Source organism: Rhinatrema bivittatum, chromosome 18 (genome assembly GCF_901001135.1).
Source record: "Rhinatrema bivittatum chromosome 18, aRhiBiv1.1, whole genome shotgun sequence".
Taxonomy (NCBI): Eukaryota; Metazoa; Chordata; class Amphibia; order Gymnophiona; family Rhinatrematidae; genus Rhinatrema; species Rhinatrema bivittatum.
Window position 1 is genome coordinate 11429596 of NC_042632.1, and position 26206 is coordinate 11455801.

Here is a 26206-nt window from a genome sequence, read left to right on the forward strand (position 1 = left end):
GGGTGTTCTTTCTCGTTCAGTTAAGATCCCTCTCATTCTGGATTTTTTGTGGGATGGATTGAATAAAGGCTTGGCCCTTAATTCCTTGAAGGTGCAGGTTGTGGCTCTTGCCTGTTTCAGAGGCCTGATGAATGGTGTTTCCTTGTCTCATCTGATGTGGCCCATTTTTTGAAGGGAGTGATGCACCTTAGTGCCCTCCCTTAATGTTACCGGTTCCTTTTTGGAGTCTTAATTTGATGCTGGACTTTTTGGCAGGCCCTACATTCTGACCACTGCATAGCTTTTGCGGAGGTGTTTTCCCTTTTGCGCTTCTTGGATGTTAAGCGTCTTGTCATGTGGTATTTGAAACAGGCGATCTGTCTTTTCGAAAGACAGATCGCCTGTTTGTTCTCCATGGTGGGAGTAAGCAGGACGCTTCGACTTCGCAGGCTACAATAGCCCATTGGATTAAGGAGGTGGTCAAAGCCACATATGTGGATGCTGGAAAGCTGTTGCCTACTCAGGTTAGGGCTCAATTAGGGTCTCAGGTAGTGTCATGGCTGGAGGTTAGTCTGTTGTGTCCCGTCGATATCTGTCGAGCTGTGACGTGGTCCTTCTTTCACACTTTTTCCAGGTTTTATCATCTGGATGTGCAAGCTAGGGAGGATGCAACCTTGCATGTGCGCTATTGACTGTCCGCAGGGAGCCTCCCACCATGTTGGGGAGTAGCTTTGGTATATTCCACTGGTCCTGAGTCCATCTATCTACATGCTAGGAAATGGAGAAATTACTTAACTGATAATTTCATTTTCCTTAGTGTAGCAGATGGACTCATCTTCCTGCCCTCAGCTTCTGCATGAGTGTGTCAGTATTCCTCCTGTGGGGCTCTGGGTCCCAAGGGATTACTGGTAAGAGTTCATCCAGTCTCTAGCTTGGGGTATCTAGAATCTTATGTGAGTTCAGTGTTTATGGTTGGTTGAGTACAGTTCTGGTTATCTGTTTTTAATCAAGTTATTGCTAGTCTGTCCACAGTTGCTTTTGAAGTGAATACTGGCAGACTGGGGTCACTGCAGGGTTATATATATATATACTGTGACATCAGCTTGCTTCATCTCCATCTGCTGGCAAGGGAACATAAACCCACTGGTCCTGAGTCCATCTGTCTACACTAAGGAAAATGAAATTATCAGGTAAGTAATTTCTCCAATATTCCTCTTTTTCCAAACATGTTTGTTAAATGCTGATTACAATTTTTCCATACACAATAATTTCAAAAGCATAACACACTTATATGAATATAAAATCATATTTTAAATCACCTTAAAACAAGCTATTTTACATTCTCTAAAGCTGTTACCTATAAGTAATCTCCAACTGCAGGTCATTTGGTAACAAATTGCACAGCACTGGTCCTGCAAATGAAAAAAACCTGCTTCTTGTCTCTTGTACTTTAAAATTTGGAACAACTAGTAGGTTTTGATGATTAGAACACAGAGCATGGGTATCTACATATGGTATCAATAAATGAATTAATCAATTAGGTTCTACTCCATGCGCCACTTTACGAATAAGCATTACTACTTTAAAATGTACTCCCTATGTTTGCCTCCAATTATCATCCTAGCAGCAGAGTTTTGTGCTATCTCTAGTGCTCTCAGCTATTTTAATGGTAACCTAAGATATAGTTAATTACAATTGTCAGTTTTGCCCAGGACTAGTGCCTGTACAACCACAGTCACATTTTGCAATATATTTTAGTGGTCTTATGAGCCTCAACTTATAAAAGGCAGACTTTACCACTAGTCTTATCCGTTTCCTCAGTGTCAAAGCAGAAAGAAGATGGATGCTAAGATTGTACCCTCTAAATCAATAGGAATACTATTCTTTCCTATATTTACAAATGATGAGCTGCCAAATTATTCCCCCTTAGCTATAATATTTTTGTTTTTCCAATATTCAAATCAAGCATATTAAACATCCATTGATTCATTGTTGCCATGCATTGACCAATTAAGTTTTCTTAATGTTGTAAGGTTTAATCATCAGCATAAAAGTAAAAATTTACACCTAGAGTTTTTAATATATTAGGCAGTGGCTGTAGATATAGTATATGAAACAGGACCACTGACAAAGCAGATCCTTGGAGTTCATCTGGCTTCATGCTCTTCCAAGAGGATGAGTCTACTCCATTTACTACCTGTTGTCTTCTATTAGTTAAAAAAAACACTTAAACACTATAAACCCAATTCCAATAGCATGAACTCATTCTAATAAAATTCTATGACACAGTGTCAAAAGCTGCATGACCTCAAGTGCACTAATAGCATAGATGTCTTACTTTGTAATTTATCTAACTATTAAAGCATACAAGTGTCTATTCCATGAGCTTTTCTAAACTCAAATTGATAGGAATCAAATATACGGTATTATGTTTTTTCAGAAATTAGTTTAATTCATTAACACCAAATTTTTCTATCACTTTCGAAACTGTGACAAATTGGATATGGATCTATAATTTGAAACCTCTATTAATGGCAGAGAGGAATTCTTCTTCAGAGGTCTTATCACTGCTTTTTTTTTTTTGCTTTTTTTTTTTTAACTCAGGCAATGAACCATCTTGCAATGAGAAATCCACTGTGATCATTAGTACTTTAATCATATCATATTTTAAACTTTGAATAATCCAAAATGTAAATGGGTCTAAGAGCTGCATGTAGAACCCATTTTCTGTTGCCCACACGGCTTTCTTAGACAACCTACCCTCTTGCTTCATCAGCTATAGACCTGAATGTGAAATTAATTTTTTTTTATTTAGCTATTGTGAGTACATTTTTTTTTATCTTTATTCACGTTTATTAATTGCTTAAAATAAAGCACTAGGCGATGTACAAATGAAACACACACAAAATATAAATTATACATACCACAAACATTTAAAACAAAATCATGACCGTCAAAAGAAGTTGACAGGAAATGCTTGAATTAAAGTCCTGAAAGCTAATAAAATGCTAGTTTGAACAACCATGTTTACAGTAAAGTCTTGAAGGTTTTTAAACCATCATCCAGGCATAAAGCTTCTGGAAAGGAGTTCCAGAGGAAAGGAGCCACAATAGAGAAAGCACAGTCTTTGGTGCTGCATAGTTTAGCGTGCAGTGGTGAAGGTACATCCAATAGGCCCCTTTGAGAGGCGTGCAGTTGTGTAGGACAGTACATGTGAAACAAGGCGTTACACCATGGGGTAACAGAGGAAGAAATCAATTTGAAAGCAATGACTGAAACTTTGTACTTAATATATTCATTAATTGGAAGCCAGTGCAGGTCTAGAAGCACAGGGGTAATGTGATCACTTCTTTTACCACTGGAAATAAGTTGGGCAGCAGCATTGAGCAATAGCTAAAGTGATTTTAATGTTACAGCAGGTAAACCAATAAGAACGGAGTTACAATAATCAATGACTAGTAAGATAGATGCTTGGATCACAGTCCGAAAATCGGACTTGTCAAACAAATGTTTAAGACCACACAGAACATGAAGCTTATAGAAGCCAGATTTTAATATACTTTTTACATGAGGACAAAATGAGAGTGAAAGGTCAATTATAACACCAAAGTTCTGTATGCATGAGTTAAGTGCAAAAGTGGTGTTCTCAGTTACAATAGAAGTCTGATGGATCTTGGAGAAAGAATGCTGGATCAGAACACACTGAGTTTTGGCAAGATTCAAAGATAATTTATTGAAGAACAGCCACCTCTTAATTGTGGACAGACACAAGTTGACAAGCTCTACTGTGTCTTTCCAGGACGGTCAAACCCTACAAAAAATGGAATGTCATCGGCGTAAAGTTTGTACCCATCACACAGGCCAGCCAGAACTTTACACAGAGGGGCCAAGTAGAGATTAAAAAGCATGGCTGAAAGGGCAGAGTAAAAAGAAACCAGACCAGTTTTCAGTCACATTTAATATCTCAGTATGATCGGCACTTTAGGCTTATCCCTTCCAAAGGTCAAATACAGGTCATTAACCTTCATCTGAAAACATTGAGTTAATATGTTACAATTTGGCGTATCTGTGGCTGGCTTACTAGGGGATCAATAAATTCTGTACTGTATTAAGCAGTTCTTTGTATTGTTTAATGAAGCCTCTATTTGCTTTGTATAGAAATCTTTCTTAGTATATTTCACCAAACAACTCTGATATAACCCTTTTGCTTGAGCAATCTTATTTTGTCCTCCATTTCTTCTCTACTCTCCTTATTTTTTGTCTTAATTTTTCAGTCTTGTCATGTGACATGGTAGTTGACTGTAATTTGAAAATAAAAATAAAATCATGAATTTAGTTAAATGGGACAGAATATGTTGGCTGTAGCAGGTTTGTTTTGGTTATAAAAGAAAACACTTTCTATTTGGGGTAACCTGCACAATTTACCTGTATGAAGCAGGATTGGGGGGCACCTGCATAGAGTGGCAGTTACTACTTTAACAACTTGTTAGGCAGACTAGATAGAACCCTTGTTTATTTTCTGCCATCATTTCCTGTTACTTTGTTGCTTCTGCTCCTCTTTTCTTGGTTTTATGTGGGTGTATGCCCTGTCAAAATGATAGGAATCCAGGCTATATTTCTAAGCTCTTTCCCATCACAAGGCAGCCTACCTTATAGAACATTATTGACCTCCGACCTACTGAATTTACTTCCATAAACCTCAATGGCATCGCTCTCTTAAACATCAGAATGTCATCTCCCTTGTTAGTGAATCCATTAGGTTGAAAAGTGTAAAATACACACACACACAAACTGGATAACATGGCTATGAACTGTCTAAATAAGAATTTTTGTCATAAACATTACTTGGGGGGTGGAAGGGAAATAGATCGATGGTGGGGTGGAAGGGAAATAGAACAAAAAAGTCACTTACAAGGGACAAGAGAAACAGATAACTATGGGGGGGGGGAAAAAAAGTGAAAGCTTGCTGGGCAGACTGGATGGGCCGTTTGGTCTTTTTCTGCCGTCATTTCTATGTATGTTTTTATATGTTGGGAGGAAATGGCCTGCAACTGTAAGACTAGATACACATTTGCTGCCATTAATATAACAAGTAGAATATATCTATTGAAAAGAAAACCTTGGGGCCAGCTCATGTGGAGAACCTGGGTTTGATTTCTTTCTCCCTGTCAAGGTTAGGGAGGTTGGAACCCACAGCCCCAGTGGTTCAGAGCTGAGAAATTTGACAATAGAGCCAAATTTCTGAAACAGCAAAGAAATCCTGGAGAAGAAAAGATAGGGAGACCCGTCCATGGAGGATCCCTGTTGGAACAACAGTAGGTATAGACCTAATAGACTGCAGTATATAAGGAAGTCCTGTCTGCCATGCCCTTGCTGGTCCAATGGATCAGCTGGCATCTGCCCCATGGAAGCACTGTGAGTTTCTGGTCCTTTCATTTTCCTTGCCCAGACTGTGCTTCAGTTCTAAGCCCTTTTGTGGTCCTGCTTGTGCCTGTTTCCTACTCCACTCCTGCTCGCCAGGCTGCTAACCTACTTCATCTGACATGCTGCTGGCTGCCTGAACATGGGCTCAAACTATGAGGAATGGCAGCTGTTGCAGGGTGAAGATATCCAGTCCGTCCAGGCCTCTTCTGAGCAGCATAGACTGTGACAATTTGGAGCAGCCTAAAACTAATAATGAGCTATGGAACAACTGCAGTCCTGTGTCCAGAACCTCACGCGGGCAATGCAAGAACTACAGATTCAATTCCAGACCCTGCAACAGGAAAGGAATGCGACAAGTGAGGTAATCAAATTTGCAGATGATACAAAATTATTCAGAGTAGTTAAATCACAAGCAGATTGTGATAAATTGCAGGGGGACCTTGTGAGATTGGAAGATTGGGCATCCAAATGGCAGATGAAATTTAATGTGGATACGTGCAAGGGAAAAATAACACTTGCTGTGATTACACGACATTAGGCTCCACAGTAGGAATTACCACCCAGGAAAGAGTTCTAGGTGTCACAGTGGATAATACATTGAAATTGTTGGCTCAGTGTGCTGCAGTGGTCAAAAAAGCAAACAGAATGTTAGGAATTATTAGAAAGAGAATGGTGAATAAAACAGAAAATGTCATAATGCCTATGTATAGCTCCATGGTGAGACTGTACCTTGAGTACTGTGTACATTTCTGGGTGCCACATCTCAAAAAATATATAATTACACTGGAGAAGGTACAGAGAAGAGCGACCAAAATGATAAAGGGGATGGAACAGCTCCCCTATAAGGAAAGGTTAAAGAGGTTGGGCTATTCAACTTAGGGAAGAGACTGCTGAGGGGGGGGGGGGGGAGGATACAATAGAGGTCTTTAAAATCTTGAGAGGTCTAGAATGGGTAAAGGTGAATCGGTTATTTACTCTTTTGGATAATAGAAGGACTAGGGAGCACTCCATGAAATTAGCAAGTAGCACATTTAAAACTAATCACTCAATGCACAATTAAGCTCTAGAATTTGTTGCAGGATGATATGGTTAGTAGGGATGTGAATCGTATTTCTGACGATTGAAAATATCGTACGATATTTTCAAAGTCGTCAGAAATCGGGGGCTCCCCGAAACCGATAGGAAAACCCCACAAAATTGTTCGTGGTGCTCTCTTATTGTTTTGGGGGAGGGCGGGAAAAACGGCACACAAAAACAATCCCTAAACCCACCCCAACCCTTCAAAACATCTCCCTTAGCTTCCCCCACCCTCCCAACCCCCCCCCCCCCAAATGTTTTAAATTACCTGGTGGTCCAGTGGTGGTCCCGGGAGCAATCTCCTGCTCTCGGGCCGTCGGCTGCCACTAATAAAAATGGCGCCGATAGCCCTTTGCCCTTACCATGTGACAGGGTATCTGTACCATTGGCTGGCCCCTGACACATGGTAGGAGTAATGGACGGCCGGCGCCATCTTTAAAAATATTTTGGGGGGGGTCGGGAGGGTTGGGGGAAGCTAAGGGAGCTGTTTTGAAGTGTCGGGGTGGGTTTTTTGTTTATCAGCTAGGGCGTAGCCGATTAAAAAAAAAAAAAAATCGGGCCGCACGAAAAATAATTCACGATGTGAATCGGAATCGGAACAGATTCCGATTCACATCTCTAATGGTTAGTGCTGTTAATGTGGCTGGGTTTAAAAAAGGTTTGAATACATTCTTGGAGGAGAAGTCCATTATGTGTTATTAATCAAGCTGACTTAGGAAATAGCCACTATTATTACTGGCATCAGTAGCATGGGATCTACTTAGTGTTTGGGTACTTGCCAGGTACTTGTAGCCTGGATTGGCCACTGTTGGAAACAGAATGCTGGGCTTGATGGACCTTTGGTCTGACCCAATTCATACCACCCACAAAACCACAGTTACCACTCTTGGAAAGGTTTGGTGATAACAAGGGGGAGCTACGGGAGTCTTTGCACTAGTGCAAATTATAGTTTGTTGCAAATCTCTGAGTCTCAAAAAGTAGGTTTTATAATCATCCCACTTACCCAAAAGGCCCTTATATAGGTTACCCTGTTAATGGCACAATCCAGTCTTGAATCAGTTGAATTCATTTATCGGGGCTCTTTCTCAAGCTTTCGGTGACACTGACTGCATGCAACTATCAAAGAGTAAAGTCTTGGGGCTGCGCCAAGGTCACCACATTTATTATAGAGTACACAATGGAATTTAAAATCTTTATCTTTGATTTTCATTGGAATGAACCTGCTGTGCATGCTAATTTCTGGTGGGGATGGGCATCACACATTAAAGATGAACTGGTGCACCTAGACCTTCCAACCACTCAAACTCTCTGCATATGGAAAGAGAGGCGCTTTGGAAAGCAGGCCCATAAGAAAGAAAGAGAAACACCAACCCGTAAAGGGCAAGACATCCTTTTCAGCAGTCTGTCTACCTATGAGGAGCCTATGATAGTGGAAAACATTAAGCACCAGCTCTCTATGGAAGTAAAAGAGTGACATGACCATGAAAGGCTATACCTGTATCGTGGTCTTCCAGGATATTTTCAAGATGCCTGCACCAGTAAGCCTTGAAAATGTCACCTTACCGGCCACTGTAGAAGGAAAGGGTCGGGAAGTGGATGCCCGCCTGAGCGTGTATAAGACTCTTGGATCATCTCCATCCCATGTTGTGATGCCAGTGAACTGATTTCAGCTTACACCATGATTGATTCTGGGGTATCCATTTGCTTCTTAGATTTAACATTTTCATAGCAGCATCATATTCCAGTACGATCAAAAAGAACATGTATCACTGTGGAAACCATTCATGGTTTCCACGATAGCCTTATCTTCCTTAAAGGGGCTCTTAGGTAAGGCCATTGCGGAAAGATTAAACGATTTCTTTGCTTCAGTGTTTACTGAAGAGGATGTTGGGGAGATACCCATTCCGGAGATGCTTTTCAAGGGTGATGATTCAGATGGACTGAACCAAATCATGGTGAACCTGGAAGATATGGTAGGCCAGATTGACAAACTGAGGAGTAGTAAATCACCTGGTCCGGATGGCATATACCCCAGGTTTCTGAAAGAACTAAATGAAATTTCAGACCTATATTAAAAATCATCCATTGTATCTGGAAGATGGCCAATGAAACCCCAATATTTTAAAAGGGCTCCAGGGGTGAGCTGGGAAACTATAGGTTGACTTCAGTGCTGGGAAAAATCAAGGAAAATGTGATAAAGAATAAAATTACAAAACATGTAGATAGACATGGTTTAATGGGACACAGCCAGCATGGATTTATCCAAGGGAAGTCTTCCCTCACAAATCTCATACATTTTTTTGAAGGGGGTGAATAAACATGTGGACAAAGGTGAACTAGTAGATGGTGGCGTATTTGGATTTTCAGAAGGCATTCGACAAAGTCCCGCATGAGAAGCTGCTAAGAAAACTAAAAAATCATGGCATAGGAATCAATGCCCTTTTGTGGATTGCAAGCTGATTAAATGGTCTTTTTTCACTGTGGGAAAAGGTAAACAGTGGAGTGCCTCAGAGATCTGTACTTGGACCAGTGGTTTTTAATATATTTATAAATGATCTGGAAAGGGGTACGATGAATGAGGTGATCAAATTTGCAGATGACAAAATTATGCAGAGTAGTTAAATCATACGGATTGTGATAAATTGCAGAAGGACCTTGCAAGACTGGAAGATTGAGCTTCCAAATGACATGAAATTTATCGTGGACAAGTGAAAAGTGATGCATATAGGAAAAATAACCCTTGCTGTAGTTACACAATGTTATTTATTTTTTATTTTTATTTAGCATTTTTTTTATATACCGAGGTATAGCAGAGTAGCCTTCACTCCGGTTTACATACAGAAACACATGTTACATAGAACGATGTATGAAGATGTATGTTAGGTTCTGTCTTAGGAGTTACCACCCAGGAAAGAGATCTAGGCGTCACAGTGGATAATACATTGGAATTATCGGTTTAGTGTGTTGTGGCGATCAAAAAAGCAAAAAGAATTTTAGGAATTATTAAAAAGGGAAAGGCAAATAAACAATGGTTGTCATAATGCCTCTATCGCTCCATGGTGAGACCGCATCTTGAATACTGTGTGCAGTTCTGGTCGCCGCATCTCAAAAAAGATATAGTTGAACTGAAGAAAGTGCAGAGAAGGGTAACAAAATAAGTGGCATGGAATGGCTGCCCTATGAGGTAGGGCTGTTCAGTTTGGAGAAGAGACTGAGGCGGGATATGATAGAGGTCTACAAAATCATGAAATAACTTGAAAAAATTAATGTAAATCGGTTATTTACTCTCTTGGATAATAGAAGGACTAGGGGGGCACTACATGAAGTTAGCAAGTAGCTCATTTAAAACTAATCGAAGAAAATTCTTTTTCACTCAGCGCATAGTTAAGCTCTGGAATTCATTGCCAGAGGATGTGGTTACAGCAGTTAGTATAGCTAGGTTTAAAAAATGTTTGGATAAGTTTCTGGAGGAAAAATCCATAAACTGCTATTATTAAGCAATAGTAGCTTGAGAGGTATTTAACATTTGGGTACTTGCCAGGTACTCGTGTCTTGGATTGGCCACTGTTGGAAACAGGATACTGGGCTTGATGGATCCTTGGTTTGACCCAGTATGGCATGTTCTTATGGATCACCCCTAGCACATCAAGACCTGTAACCTCTGAGACTCAGCCATTCAAATTGACGACCATGCAAAAACACCGGGAGATCCTCACATTTGATTTGATTTGATTAAAGCAGACCATTTTCCATTTATCCTTGGCTTCCCAATGCTGGACAGGCATGAGCTGCATGATAAGTAGAAAATCCAGCAAGTAATGTCCCCTCCACATATTGATATTCCTTAGTCAAAATTAATATAACATGTAGAATAATGCCTCTGTACAGCTTTTCAATGAGACTTTGTCTAGAATATTGTATTCAGTTCTGGAAGGCTGAAAGGGTATCAACAGGATAAAGGTGGTCCAGAGAGAAGCTACTTAAATGATGCCAGGACTGCATCAAAAACCATTTGATACAGACATCCAGATAACCTCAAAGGTATAAATATTGCACAAGAAGCAAACCTTTTACAGAGGAAATAATTCTGAAGAATAAGAGGTCATGAGGGGGTAGAAGCAGAAGTAATATCAGAAAAATATTTCTTCACGGAAAAGTAGGTGGATACATAGAATGATCTCCCAGTGGAGGTGGCAGAGACAAAAATAGCAATACTATTCAAAGCTTGGAATAAGCACAGAAGATCTCTAATTGTGAAGACGAGAGGGGAAAGCCAGAGAACAACTGGAGTTTTAATATTGCAGCAGGAATGAGGTTGGGCAGACTGGATGAGCCTTATGATTCTTATCAACTGTCTTAGTTTCTGTGATTGTCTCACCTCTAAAATTTCCATTCTCTGAATATTTCTATTGAAGACATTACACTTTTCTCTCATCCAGTCTTATTTTATTTATGTATTTATTTGGTCTTATATACCGACATTCATTTTCACATCACATCGGTTTACATTATAACAAGTGGAGACTGAAAGGAAATTACATCTGAACAAAATTCTTAAAAAACTTATCGGTATTACAGGGCTGATGAAAAAGTATTGGGATAGGAGGCTGAGGGGAAATTATTGCCTACCCTGCTTTGGAGCTGTCGAGAGGCGGGCCCCCTTCCAGCCCAGCTGGAGACTTGCTTTTTTCCTTTTCATCTGTCTGTCTGAGCCAGCATGGGTGAGAGGGAGGTCCTCCCACATAGTCGGGGCAGAGCACTTCCTGGTTCCTGACGTCATCAGTGGGGACTGGTAAGGTTTAAAAACCGGCCCTCCTACGGCGCGAAGCCGACGTCGGCGCGCTGCCAAAGCCGCGCGCGCCAAAGGGGCGCGCGGCTTTGTCGGGACAAACATTACATCAAGCTGCCAGACTGTGCTACAGAGATTGGAATACCTAAAAGTGAGTAATCAAGTAATTTACTACTACTTTTACCATTGGCCTCCTCTCAGAATGATTGCTTGGAAAAATTGAGAGTGAAGTGAATACCGTAGTCCGTGGACATCTAGAACTATTTTAAGATAATGCCTCACACTAAACGGAAGGCAAAAATTAGGGAGTTGGTAGTATCCTCTCCCATATCGGAGCCTTCCCAACAATGGATTTTGGCTTTTTTCACTCCGAATGCTGGCCAGATACCAGATGAAGTGGCTGCAGGGAAATCTGATATTGAGCGAATATCAGATTCATTAGCCGAAACAACTTTAAGCCCTGGTGCACCAAATATTCCTTCCCCACCATATTTTTTACCTTAGGATTTTCTTAAAATGGATTTATTACCTAAGTTGGGGGAAGGAGCCCAAGCAGCAATGGGATAGGTGGAAGTTAAAGGAGCAGAAGGCGGGGAGCATATTTTGGAGAAACCATCAGAAATTACTCTAGATTCACTTTGGACAGCAATAAAATCTTTAGAGGGGGCAATTACAAACCTCTCTAAATTGACTTTGGATTCTAAACAACGTATTAACTCCATCGAAGCCTCTCTGGGGAAGAATAAAAATGACATAGTACAGATGGAGACTAGATTATGTAAAGTAGAGAATTGGCAGCAAACGTTTGCTAGAGCTGAAATTATCTACGATAAGAAATTGAAAGGGATAGAAAATACATGGATACCTCAATCTTAGAATTATTAATTTTCCTAGGCATGATTTAATATCTGCTTATGATATGTTCAAAGAGTATCTTACACAAATATTGAAAATGCCGTAGCAAACCCTTCCAGTCTTGTCTAAGATTTATTATGTTACAACTAAAACAATAGCTGAGAAGAAATCTAGTGAAGATCAGTTAAACCTGACTGATGTTATTGAAGCCAATACTGAGACAGTGATAGCGAATAGGGCTACTTTACATATTTCTTTTACTTTTGCCTCAGATAGAGAGACAGTTTTTAGACTGTATATGAGAAACAGACTATTGCTGTTCCACGGTGAAAAAATCTGGATTTATCCAGATTTTTCTAGGGTAACTCAAGAGAGGAGAAGGAAGTTTATTAATTTGAGAACTGAGATAGAAGCTATAGGAGGGAAAATGAATTTAAAATTTCCTTGTAAATGTGAGATCTATCTGAATCAAAAATATGTATTCTTTGAAATTTCACAACTGCGTGTCTTCCTCGACTCCCACACCCAATAATTTGCTGTAATGGTATGTTTGATGCAAATAATATATGCCAGCAGATTCTCAATATTCAATTGTTACAGGAAGCAGGTGTTCACCCTGCTATTCTATTTCCTTTTGAATCGCTCTCTTTTATGTTAGCTATCCTTCTGAATTATTTCCTCTTCAGATTATCTGATCAAATGATGTATCGCTTATGATTTATTAATGTAAAATTTCCCATTGTATCTGATTGAGTAACAAATGAATGAATTGGTTTGTGAAAATGCATAAATAAAAAATTAAAATTAAAAAAAACAAGTATTGGGATAAGAGAGGGGTGGAGGAAGGGGGAATGCAGAGAGCAGGAACATAGTAACAATAGTTTTAACAGGTAAAGCGTAACAAGAAAGTAACATAATAAGTTTAACATGTATGGTATATAAACAGTTTAGAATGTATGGTAAACAAAAAGTCTAACAAGTATGGTGTGGTATCCACGGAATAGTTAAAAATAATTCTGAACGTTGTATGATAATAGTCATAGAGATGGAAGAGAGCAAGTACTTTATGCATGGGTACACTGAGGAATATTTTCTAGCATCTATGGTGTTTGCAAACAATTCACAAAATGTGAGGCAGGAAATAGGCTTTCCATGTAAGCTTATTCTAATTCTACAAACAAATTAAATTATCAAATCCAGCATGTTTGCTTTTGAGGTAAAATTGTATGCACTATCCTACTTTGATCTTGCCCTAGCGGTAAAGAGTGCAAATGCATCCTTTTGGGAATGGTCCCAAGAACTGCATGATGTGAATGCATCTTTCTCAAACAAATCATCCTAGACTCACAATATTGAAGAATGAATTTTCAAACTGGCCATTTTGCTGCAAAGTCTGTGGCTACTTTTTCCTAGTGGGCATTGCACCAGATTTTAAAGAGAAAGGGGTAGATTTTAAAAGGTGCGCAGGGGAGTAGATTTGTTCGCGCAACCTGGTGCGAACAAATCTACTCCCGATTTTATAACATGCGCGTGCTACCGCACACATGTTATAAAATACAGGGTTGGCGCGCGCAAGGCTGCGCAAAATCGGCAGCCTGTGCACGCCAAGCCGCATAGCCATCCTCCATTCCCTCCGAGGCCGCTCCAATTTCGGAGCGGCCTCGGAGGGAATGTTCCTTCTGGGCCCCCCCCACCTTCCCTTCCCTTCCCCTATCTAACGCACCCCCCAGCCCTAACTAATTCCCCCCCACCTTTATTTTACAAGTTACGCCTGCCGGCAGCCGGCCAGCGCACCATGTTTCGGTCTGGGGGCTGGTCCAGAGGCCACGGCCACGCCCCCAGAACGCCCCTGGGCCGGAGTGCCCCCCAATGACGCGCCGGCCGTGACACGCCCCCGACACGCCCCCAGGAAAGCCCCGGGACTTACGCGCATCCCGGGGCTTGTGTGCACCGCCGAGCTTATGCAAGATAGGCTCGGCGCACACAGGGGGTGGAAGGGGCAGCTTTTCGGGGGTTACACGTGTATCTTACGTGCGTAACCCTTTGAAAATCTGCCCCAAAGTGTGCACCTGCTTTCCTTTTCAAACTTGCTGTACTCTTGCACCTATCTTTTGTGCAAGAAATTATAGCCTGACTTCAGTGCAGGGAAAACTCATAGAAAATATTCTAAAGTACAAAATCACAGAACGTATAGATAGACATGATTTAATAGGGACACAGCCAACATGGATTTACCCAAGGGAAGTCTTGCTCTCAAATCTGCTATATTTTTTTGAAGGGGTGAATAAACGTTGATAAAGGTGAGCTGGTAGATTTAGAGTATTTGGATTTTCAGAAGGCATATGACAAAGTGCCACATGAGACTCCTAAGAAAATTTTTTTTAAAATGAGATTTATTTTATTTATTTATTTATTTATTGTTTTTATATACCGACATTCGATCGAGATATCACATCAGTTTACAGATAACTAGAACAAATAAGACATAACCTGCTTATTGTACATTGTAACAAGATAACAGTTTGTAACAAGATAACAGTTTGTAACATGTTAACAGGGAGTAACGAGTAAATGACTCGTTACTCCCTGTTAGCTCGTTGACTCGTTACTCCCTGTTAACTAGTTACTCTTTGATAGGCAATATCCATTTGAGGATTGCAAACTGCCTTAAAGATTGAAAACATAGAATAGGATTAACTGGTCAGTTTTCTCAGTGAAGAAAGGTAAAAAGTGGAGTGCCGCGGGGACCTGTACTTCGACCGGTGATTTTTAATATATTTTTAACTGATCTGGAAAGGGGAATGACAAGGGAGGTGATAAAATTTGCAGATGACATAAAATTATTTAAAGTTAGTAAATCACAAGTGGATTGTGATAAATTGCAGGAGAACCTTGTGAGACTGGAAGATTGGATATCCAAATAGCAAATGAAAATTAATGTGGACAAGTGCAAAGTGATGCACATAGAGAAAAGTAATCCACATTATAGTTATAAATTGTTAGGTTCCATGTTAGGAGTTACCACCCAGGAATAAGATCTGGACTTTATAATGGACAATACATTGAAATCATCGGCTCAGTGTGCTGCAGTGATCAAAAAAGAAAACAGAAAGTTAGGAATTATTAGGAAAGGAATGGTGAATAAAACAGAGAATGACATAATGCAATACTGGTCGCCTCTTTTCAAAAAAGATATAGCACTGGAAAAGGTACAGAGAAGGGTGATCAAAACAATAAAGGGGATGGAATGGCTCTCGTATGAGGAAAGGCTAAAGTGGTTAGGGCTGTTCAGCTTGGAGAAGAGAAAACTGAGAGGGGATATGATAGAGGTCTATAAAATCATAAGAAAACTAGAACGGGTAATTGTGAATTGGTTATTTACTCTTTCATATAATATAAGGACTAGGGAGCACTCCATGAAGTTAGCATGTAGCATATTAAACAAATCAGAGAAAATGCACAGTTAAGCTCTGGAATTCATTTACAGAGGATGTAGTTAAGGCAGTTAGCATATCTGGGTTTAAAAAAAGGTTTGGACAAGTTCCTCAAAAAGAATTGCTATTAACTTATGGAATAGTTATTGCTTATTACTGACATTTGGATTTATTTACTGTTTGGTTATTTGCCAGATACATATAACCTGGATTGGCCACTGTTGGAAACAGGATGCTGGGTTTGATGGACCCTTGGTTTGACCCAGTATGGCATGTTCTTATGCAGGTAGATTTTTCATAGAAAATTATGGGCCGGATTTTAAAAGGGTTACGCACATAACTCTTTTAAAACCCCCCTGCGTGCGCCGAGCCTATTTTGCATAGGCTCGGCGCACGCACGCAAGTCCCAGGGCTTGCAAAAAGGGGCGGTCGGGGGCGTGGCCAGGGGACGTGGTTTTGGATGGGGGCGTGTTCGGGGGCGTGTGGGCAGTCCGGGGGTGTGGCCGAGTGCCCCGACACAGCGGCCTGTGTCGGGGCCTACCGCGCCGGCGCGCGTTACTACTGCCCGGAGGCAGTAGTAACTTTTAAGATAAAGGTAGGGGGGGGTCTAGATAGGGCCGGAGGGGGGGGTTAGGTAGGGGAAGGGAGGGGAAGGTGCGGGGGAGGGTGGAAGGAAAGTTCCCTCCGAGGCCGCTCCGATTTCGGAGCGGCCTCGGAGGGAACGGGCAGCGTGCGTAGGGCTCGTCGCACGCAAGTTGCACAACTATGCACCCCCTTGCGCGCGTGCCGACCCCAGATTTTATAAGATAAGCGCGGCTACGCGCGTATTTTATAAAATCCAGCGTACTTTTCGCGCCTGATGCGCGAACAAAAGTACACGTGCTCTCTTTTAAAATGTACCCCTATATGCATAGATTTGAAAATGCAATCTGTGCCTTATTTTTCAATCCTGCCCAAAACATGCTCCTGGGAGCACCTCCCCCAAATAGAACTAAAATTACATATGTTGTGGAACCTTTTATGTGAATTGAGGGAGTGCAATTTATGTGAGTAGATCACTGTTTAATATGTGAGCCTGTTTAATATGTGAGGCAATTCAGCCAACTGAGTCTCAAGGAAGTGTATTAATTTTTTTTTTCTTTTTTACAGTCAGAGCACAGGTTGGCGTTAGTAATGCATTACATTGTAAGGCCAAGAATACAATGCTTTCATTACTATCTTGCCATCTGCAAGAAAAGCTTAAAATATCTTGTTAAACTGTTCATGTTAATACATTATATATTTGTGTTTTATAATATTTTACATATTCGTCAGTATATGAGCAGCACCTGTAGTTCCCAAGCCTGATAAGAATATAGAAATTGCTATACTGAGTCAGACCGAAGGTCCATATAGCCCAGCGTCTTGCCTCTAGTGGTCACTGGTAGTGTAGAAGAAGAATATAAGAAATATATTGTGTAAAGTGGTAAATCCCATGTCATTCCCTTCCAGTTTCCAGGGGATATATTGAACCCATGGCTACATCCCAGCATGTTACAGCTGTTCATGTTACATTATCTATTCTAAAGAAATGGTTTTCTGATTATGTGGAGGGGCAGGTTGAGCCTGTTCGAGGTGTCAGACATCTCTCCCTTTCTGTATTCAACGACAATATCTTAGATCAACTGGAGACAGACTGTGCCATAATTGACAATAATATAGAAAAACTGTTTTCAAATTTACCTTCACACTTGACCTTGGTGGAGTCTAATAAGAAAGTGCAAGATCATATGCCTCAGGTGGTATCTTTCTTTGTCCAATAATGAATATATGTTTTCATTATATCTTATTGATATGGGACTAAACTTTTAAAAGAAAGGTATGCCGTCTGAGTCTTGTGCCATATCTGAAAATATGCATCTTGTATTAATACAAACCTAGTATCAACTGAAATTGTTACTTCTATGTGCAAAGATGGGCTGGTTGTGGGACAGCCTTGCGACCGGCCAACTCACCCCTGAATGTCACAAGGCTCCTCAGGGTCAAGAATGCTACCATGTCACCACTGCTCATCTCTCCTGCACCAGCCTTAGGCAAGTGCACACGCCACTACCCTCGATTTAAAGGCCCTGCGGTGGGAAAACACGGATGGCGCTGGATCAAGATGTCAGCACGGCTGAGTACATTAGGCCTAGCCATACTCCTCCCTCCAATGTCTCAGCAATAGGTCCTCCTGCCTTTGCTGACGCATGTGTTGCTTTCCCTTGTGGTTGTCTTGCTGTTCATGGTCCTTGTTCTTTGTTTGTCTTGGTCCTTGATGATGTGCTCCTTGCTTTCTTGCCTGTGCCTTGCCCATCCACCCCATCCTTGTTCTACCTGACTGTCCTGTCCAGCCTTGCCCTTGCCCCTTGTCTTGTCTGTCTCTGTCTGCCTTCCTGGTTCTGACCTCTGCTTGGATTCTGATTGCTCTCTGGTTTGCTGCCTGCCTTGTCCCTTGACCTGGACTGGGATTTCTTCTCGCTGCCTGCTTCAACCCTGGGCCAGGATTCGGACACCATCTTATCACTGTCTGCCTTGACCATTGGCTTGGGCCCAGACTCCATCTGCTTTCTGTCTGTCCATATCTGTACTCTCTAAAAGGGACATTTTCTTAAGCCCTGCCAGCCCCTGGAACCCAAAGGCTCAACCTGCGGGGAACAGAGCTGGTACAGGTGAAGCGCTAGCTCCTGTTCCAGCAAGGGTGTGTCTGCCAGCTGACGGTGTGGGTCTAGTGGGTTCGCTTGTGTCAAACACACCATAGCCTAGGGTTTCACATCTGTGACAGTTTGCTAAGACCATGAACCCATTGGACCCGCCCTCAGTTCAGGACATACCTGGGTTGGCTCAGTGAGTCCAGCAGTAATAGGAGCAGCTCACCCAAATAACTGGTTTGCTCCAGGGCCTTGCCATATGTATAGACGCTATTCAGGCCTGACTACCGGCACCAGCCCGTGTGGCACCTCCAGCCACGCCTGCTCAAGCCCCAGGACCTATGCCTCACCTGGTGCTGCCTCCTAGATATGATAAGAACATAAGAACATAAGAAAATGCCATACTGGGTCAGACCAAGGGTCCATCAAGCCCAGCATCCTGTTTCCAACAGTGGCCAATCCAGGCCATAAGAACCTGGCAAGTACCCAAAAACTAAGTCTATTCCATGTAACCATTGCTAATGGCAGTGGCTATTCTCTAAGTGAAGATCCTAAGGCCTGCAGAGGCTTTATCCATCAATGCCTCATGCACTTCGACTTACAAACCACCAACTTTCCCTCCAATTGTACCAAGGTAACTTTCATGCTGTCTCTGCTGGGCAGGCTGCCTTGGCCTTGGTGTCTCCGATCTGGGAGCGAAGGGACCCCAGTGATGGAGAAGCTGGATACATTTTTCCACCAGGACTGTCTAATTTTTGACAAACCAGGTCAAGCTTCATCTGCCACCTCTGAACTGCTTTGATCAACAAGGCAATTGTACTGTGTGTGAGTATGCAATTAACTTCCAAATCTTAGCCTTCGAGTTCCATTGGGGCGAAGATAAACAGTCATCTTTTGGCAAGGGTTGACCGACCGAATAAAGGACAAATTGGCAGGTCGGGACATACCACATATTTATTTATTTATTTAACATTTTTTATATACCGAAGTTCTAGCAACAATGTTGCTAATCAATTCGGTTTACATATAACATTGGAGTGACTTAACAAGTGTGTCTTACATGGAACAGGAAAATGAACTTGGAGAAAATTGAATAAATACTAATAACAAATAACATTAAAACAACAACAGTAGTAATAGAAAAGTTATATACAGGCGAATTAAAATGAATCAATTATGAATTAGGTATCTGCAAAATAGACAAGAGGGATTGGAAAAATAATTCTTTAGTTGTTGAGCTAAGCGGTATTATATTGCATAGACCTGGAGGAGGGCTTTGTGAATAGTACTCAATCGTAGGCTTGAGAGAAAAGCCAAGTTTTAAGTCTTTTTTTAAAAGTGAGGGGGCATTGTTCAAGCCTGAGATCTGATGGTAGAGAGTTCCAGTGGATCGGACCTGCAGTGGAGAAGGCTCTTTTGTTTGATGAAATTTTGAGTGGAGGGGTTTTCAGAGAGCCTTATTGCGCAGTTCTCAGTGGACGGGAGGAAGTATGTAGCTGGAATGGGATCCTGAGGTCTAAGTATGAGGCTTTGTAAATGGATTTATGAATGGATGAAAGGGTTTTGTAGGTGATTCTGTATTTTATAGGGAGCCAATGGAGATTTTTTAATATTGGTGTTATGTGGTCTCTTTTTTTTGCTTTAGTTAAGATCCTGGCAGTGGCATTTTGGAGCATTTGTAGAGGTTTTAGGGAGATATCTGGGAGGCCAAGTAAAAGGGAGTTGCAGTAATCAATTTTAGAAAATATGATTGCTTGCAGAACTGATCTGAAATCCTGGGGGTGCAATAAAGGTCTGAGTCTTTTTAGAACCTGGAGTTTGAAGAAGCATTCTTTCACTGTGTTACTGATAAAACTTTTGAAATTCTGTAGGTTATCCATAGTGACTCCAAGGTTTCTGACCTGGGTAGATAGAGGAGGTGGTGCCGTAGGATGAGTGTTGGAGAGTTGGTAGTTGCCTTCTTGGGTGATTAGGAGGTATTCCGTTTTGTTGGTATTCAGAACTAGACAGAGATCAGCAAGGAGATTGGATATGGAGAGGAAGCATGAATTCCAAAAGTGAAGAGTTTCTTGCAAGGATTTGGTGATAGGAATAAGTATTTGGACATCGTCCGCATACAGGTAGTGGGTTAGATTTAGCTTAGAGAGTAGGTTACAGAGTGGGAGCAGGTAAATGTTGAATAAGGTCGGGGATAAAGAGGATCCTTGAGGGACGCCAAGATTAGAACTGATCGGTTGAGATTCATAGTTGTTTATCTTAACTTTATAGAACCTGTCTTGTAGGAAGGATTTAAACCAGTTGAGTGCTGAGTTTTTTATACCAATCTCTGCTAGTCGGTCTAAGAGGATCTTGTGGTTTACAGTGTCAAACGCCGCTGAGAGATCAAGGAGGATCAATAGGCAAGGATGTTTTTTCTCTTGGTTTAAGAGAATATTGTCGGTTAAAGAAATGAGAAGGGATTCAGTGCTTCGGGATTTGCGGAATCCAAATTGTGTTGTGGCGAGAATGTTGTTATCGTCCAGGAATTCGCAGAGTTGATGGTTGACTAATCTTTCTAGGATTTTAGCTATAAATGAGAGATTGGCTATTGGCCGAAAGTTGGCTGGATTTTCCGAAGAGAGGTTAGGCTTTTTTAGAAGGGGTTTTAGTATAGCGAGTTTGAGTGGGGTTGGAACTAAGCCCTGTGTAAGGGAGGTATTAATGATTTGAGCAATGGGCTTAGCAATAGCTTTTGCGCCAGCAATGAGCATATTAGCAGGAATCGAATCAAGCGGGTGGGATGCAGGTTTAAGTTTTTTTAGAATATTTTCAATCTCTATAGTGGATGCTGGCTCGAAGGCTTCAAGGCTTGAAGTCTGAAGAGGATTGGAAGTTGAGAGAGGAGGTTGGGGGGAAGTTTTTTTCTGATCAAGGAGTGGTTTAAGTAGGTTGGATATTTTCTCCTTGAAGAAGATAGCAAGTTCTTCGGCTTTGCTTGCAGATTTTTCATCTGGGATGATGAATGTGGGTGGTTTAGTGAGGGATGAGACCAGGGAGAAAAGAGCTTTTGGATCATAGATGAAGTGGTGGATTTTTCGAGAGTGGAAATCTTTTTTTTTATGTAGGATGGAGATCCTGTATTGGTGCATGATGGTTTTGAAGGCTGAGTTGTTTTCTAAAGTCGGGTTTTTTCTCCAGATGAGTTCTTTGTTTCTAAGTTCCCGCTTTAAATGTATAAGTTCGGGGGTATACCATGGCTTTTTCTTTTCTTTGTTAGAGTTGATGGTTTTGGAGATAAGAGGACATGTCTGATCTGCAACTTTTTTGGTTATAGAGGACCAGGATGAGATGGCTGAGTCAGCGTCCGAGATGTTTATGTGTTTTAGTTCTTCCAATAGATGTGTGATAAGGGTTTCCTGATTGCATAGTTTTCTGAATTGAATCAAGGTTTTTAATGAGGTAGTAGTGCTTGGGAGGTGGGTTGCTAAGGATGAGCGGATTAGCTTGTGATCAGACCATGGGATTGGCAAGCAAACTACTGGAGCCGATAGGGAGAGACCTTTATTTATAAAGATTAGGTCTAGGGTATGGCCAGCTTTATGAGTTGATTCGTTTATTAGTTGAAGAAATCCCATGGAGTTGAGAGTGTTGATGAAAGTTTCACATTTAGAGGAACGAGGGTTAGCATCTACGTGAAGGTTGAAATCTCCAAGCAGTATGGCTGGAGAGTCCGTGTTGATGTGACGAGCTATATATTCTATTAAAGGGGAAGGGTCGGAGTCAAGACGGCCTGGAGGAGCGTAGATGAGGCCTAGTTGTAAGTGAGATGATTTGAAGACGGCGAATTCAAGATTAGGAGAGGCAATAGATGTGAGAAGAGATAATCCTATAAATTTTTTGATGCTAATAACAAACCACCTCCTCTTTTCTTAGGTCTAGGGATGGAAAAGATGTCATATGTTTGGAGAGGAAGTTGATTGATCAGGGCTGCATCCTCTAGTTTTAGCCATGATTCAGTGATGGCACATAGATCTGGTTTTTCCTCCTCTAGATAGTCACTTAGTAGGTGAGTTTTTTTTGAGAGAGATTGAGCATTCAAAAGGGTAACAGAGAAAAGTGTGAGGCCTAGGAGTTGGTTTAGCGGGGAAATCATGATTGGTAAGAGCCTTTTTTGACGAGTTTGTGGTTCATAAGGGGCGGCTTGTTTGTTTGGTGTGAATCTCCTGCTTTTATATATAATTGGGATTGTGTTGAGTCTCATTTTTGATTAAAGATGAAAGCGATGGTCAAGACTGGAGGTTTGAAGGGCTCTATTCTGGGGCTTCCTTCGGGTCTGCACGATGCAGTCAGACGAATGCTGGTGGGAATGCCGTCAGACGAATGCTGGGCGAGTGCAGTCAGACGAATGCTGGGCGAGTGCAGTCAGACGAATGCTGGGCGAGTGCAGTCAGACGAATGCTGGGCGAATGCAGTCAGACAAATGCTGGGCGAATGCGCCCAGCATTATACTGGAGGATCTCATTTCCCTAGCCATAAGGGTAGATCTCCTTTTCCAGGAACAAGCCCATGAGAGAGGAACCTTCCACTGATCCCTCCAACTGGCTCCCAAATTCCAGTGACCTCTGATTCCGACACCAGACACCCCAGCCGTCATGTTTCTAGAGGAACTCATGCAGTTGGGTAGGGTCCGACTCACCAAGGAGCAGAAACAGAGGCATAAACAGCTTAATCTATGCCTTTGCTGTGCAGAACAGGGACACTTCAACTGTTGCTCAGAGAAAGCAGGGAACTACCGAACCTAGGCTTGTTGGGGAGGAAACTCTAGGTTAACCTCCTATCTCTCCCCAAATGCTTGTGCCAGTTCGCCTACTATCAGGAGACACATGGTCCACATTGAGTCCTTTCTGGACTCTGGAGTGGGTGGCAACTTCATTGTGGAGAATTTGGTTCACCAATACAACTTATCCACTACCAGACTACCCATCTCCTTCATATATGGTGAATCATAAGAACATAACATGCCATACTGGGTCAGACCAAGTATCCATCAAGCCCAGCATCCTGTTTCCAACATTGGCCAATCCAGGCCATAAAAACTTGGCAAGTACCAAAAAAAACTAAGTCTATCTCATGCTACTGATGCTAGTAATAGCAGTGGCTATTTTCTAAATCATTAGCAGGTAATGGACTTCTCCTCCAAGAATTTATCCAAACCTTTTTTAAACCCAGCTACACTAACTGCACTAACCACATCCCCTGGCAACAAATTCCAGAGTAATTGTGCGTTGAGTGAAAAAGAACTTTCTCCGATTAGTTTTAAATGTGGTACATGCTAACTTCATGGAGTGCCCCCTAGTCCTTCTATTATCTGAAAGAGTAAATAACTAATTCACTTTTCCCATTCTAGACCTCTCATGATTTTAAACACCTGTATCATATCCCCCCTCAGCCGTCTCTTCTCCAAGATGAACAGTCTTAACCTCTTTAGTCTTTCCTCATAGGGGAGCTGTTCCATCCCTCTTGCCACCTTACCATTGTATGGGGCTCCTCCACCAGGAAACCGTCTACTTGTATGTCCTACCCAGGGCCATCAACCCCATTATTCTGAGATTACCCTGGCTCATGATGCATAACCCATTGGTACACTGGGGAAACACTACAGTTAGCCTGATGGGGACCCTCAGGCCAGAAACACTGCCTTTCCCAGATCCACCCTCTGGTCATAGCCACCAGGACGACTATCTCAACTCTGCCAGGTCTCCCACCCTTGTATATGACATTTGCTGACGTATTCAGTAAACAGACCTAGACACTACCACCACATTGGCTGTACGATTGTTTGATTGATTTGCTCCCAGGCAAGATACCTCCCAGAGGCCATGTTGATCTATTCTCTGTCGCTCAGCCCGAAACTGTGTCTTCCTACATCTGGGAGATCCTGGAATGGGGTTTCATCTGCCCGTCCTCTTCGCTAGCTTGGGCAGGATTCTTCTTCATGGTGAAGGATGGCTCTCTAAGGCCATTTATAGATTACCGAGACCTCAATGCCATCATGCGGAAGAACCAATACCCGCTACTCCTCATCACGGAACAATTTGACCACCTGCAGGGGTTGCAAATCTAAACATCCAAGGCACCTACAATCTCATACGCATCTAAGAATGGGATGAGTGGAAGACAACCTTTAACATCCGGATGGCTACTATGAATATTTAGTTATGCCATTTGGCCTTTGTAATGCCCCCACTGTCTTTCAACATATAATAAATGTCTCTTCTGAGACCTCATGTATTAATATGTGATGGTATAACTGGACAACCTCCTTATTTTCTCACTTACCCTGGCACAGCACTGAAACCAATTGAAACAGTTATTACCCCTCCACCAAGTTTTCTCCTCGCTTCATCTCTTGTACGCAAAAACTCAAGAAGTGTATATTCGAGCAAGAAGAGCTGCTGTTCCTGGACTACATTGTCTCCCAGCATGGACTACAGATGGATCCAGAGAAGATTAGGGCCATCCAGGACTGGCCACAACCCATGGGACTTAAGGCCTTGCAACGCTTCCTAGGCATTTCAAACTACTACTGCCAGTTTGTGCCTGGGTACTCCTTCTCCTTGATGGCTTACCTTACCATCCCTACCAAAAAGGGTGCAGACACCAGACACTGGATCAACGAAGCCATTCGGGCTTTCCATAGTCTCAGAAAGGAATTTCTCAGAGACCTTTTCCTCTTCCACTTAAAACCCTTCATCATGGAGATAGATGCTTCTGCCCTTGGATAGGGGCTGTCCTCTCTCAATACAATGATCCAAGGGACTCTGATGCCATGCTTTTTCTTATCCAAGAAATTCAATCCAGAAGAGAATTGTTATATTATTAGAGAGTCAGGGACCGAGAACTTCTAGCTATAAAGTTGGCCCTGGAAAAGTGGCACCATTTGTTGGAGGGAGCTAGACACCTGATCAGGATCTACACTGTCCACAAAAATCCGGAGTAGCTACCACAGGCACAGCAAGTGAACCATCATCAGACCTGATGGTCATTGTATTTCGATCAATTCAATTTTATACCCCAGTACTGCCTGCCTGAGAAACAATTATGGGCTGATGCCCTTTCCAGGTCATTTGAGACCAACCACTACCCAGAGCCCCCTCGCCACATCATCAACCCAGCAAGAATTGTGGTCATAGTTGCCATACCTGGCCCCCCCCCCCCCCCTTGGTAAAACAGTGGTCCCCAAACAACTACACAAAAAAGGCGCTTAAATGGGCCCAGGACATTTGTCTGGCTGGACACCCTGGAGCACCAGAATGCTGGAATTACTGCTCAGCCATTATTGATGGCCCTGAGTGAAACAGTATATGCAACATTAATTAGAGTCTTGGCCCACTTGCGCTGTCCATAAGAGCTCCCATGCTCAATTTTAGGGATTGTTACAGTAATTGCTAGCCCATGCATTGGAACTAGCCTACCTGTTTGTACAACATATCTTCCACTTGCATGAGTTATCAACCAGATCCTCAAAGGATTCCTGAGAGCATAAGAACATAAGAAAATGCCATACTGGGTCAGACCAAGGGTCCATCAAGCCCAGCATCCTGTTTCCAACAGGGGCCAATCCAGGCCGTAAGAACCTGGCAAGTACCCAAATAAGTCCATTCCATGTTACCATTGCTAATGGCAGTGGCTATTCTCTAAGTGAACCTAATAGCAGGTAATGGACTTCTCCTCCAAGAACTTATCCAATCCTTTTTTAAACACAGCTGTACTAACTGCACTAACCACATCCTCTGGCAACAAATTCCAGCGTTTAATTGTGCGTTGAGTAAAAAAGAACTTTCTCTGATTAGTTTTAAATGTGCTCCATGCTAACTTCATGGAGTGCCCCCTAGTCTTTCTACTATCCGAAAGAGTAAATAACCGATTCACATCTACCCGTTCTAGACCTCTCATGATTTTAAACACCTCTATCATATCCCCCCTCAGTCGTCTCTTCT

At 42.0% G+C, this 26206-nt stretch overlaps 1 protein-coding gene across 3 annotated transcripts in view; it reads left to right on the forward strand.

Annotated features, from left to right (window-relative positions):
- The window catches only part of RANBP17 (RAN binding protein 17), a 1033051-nt gene that overhangs the window by 664517 nt on the left and 342328 nt on the right, over positions 1 to 26206 (forward strand). The window lies entirely within an intron of this gene.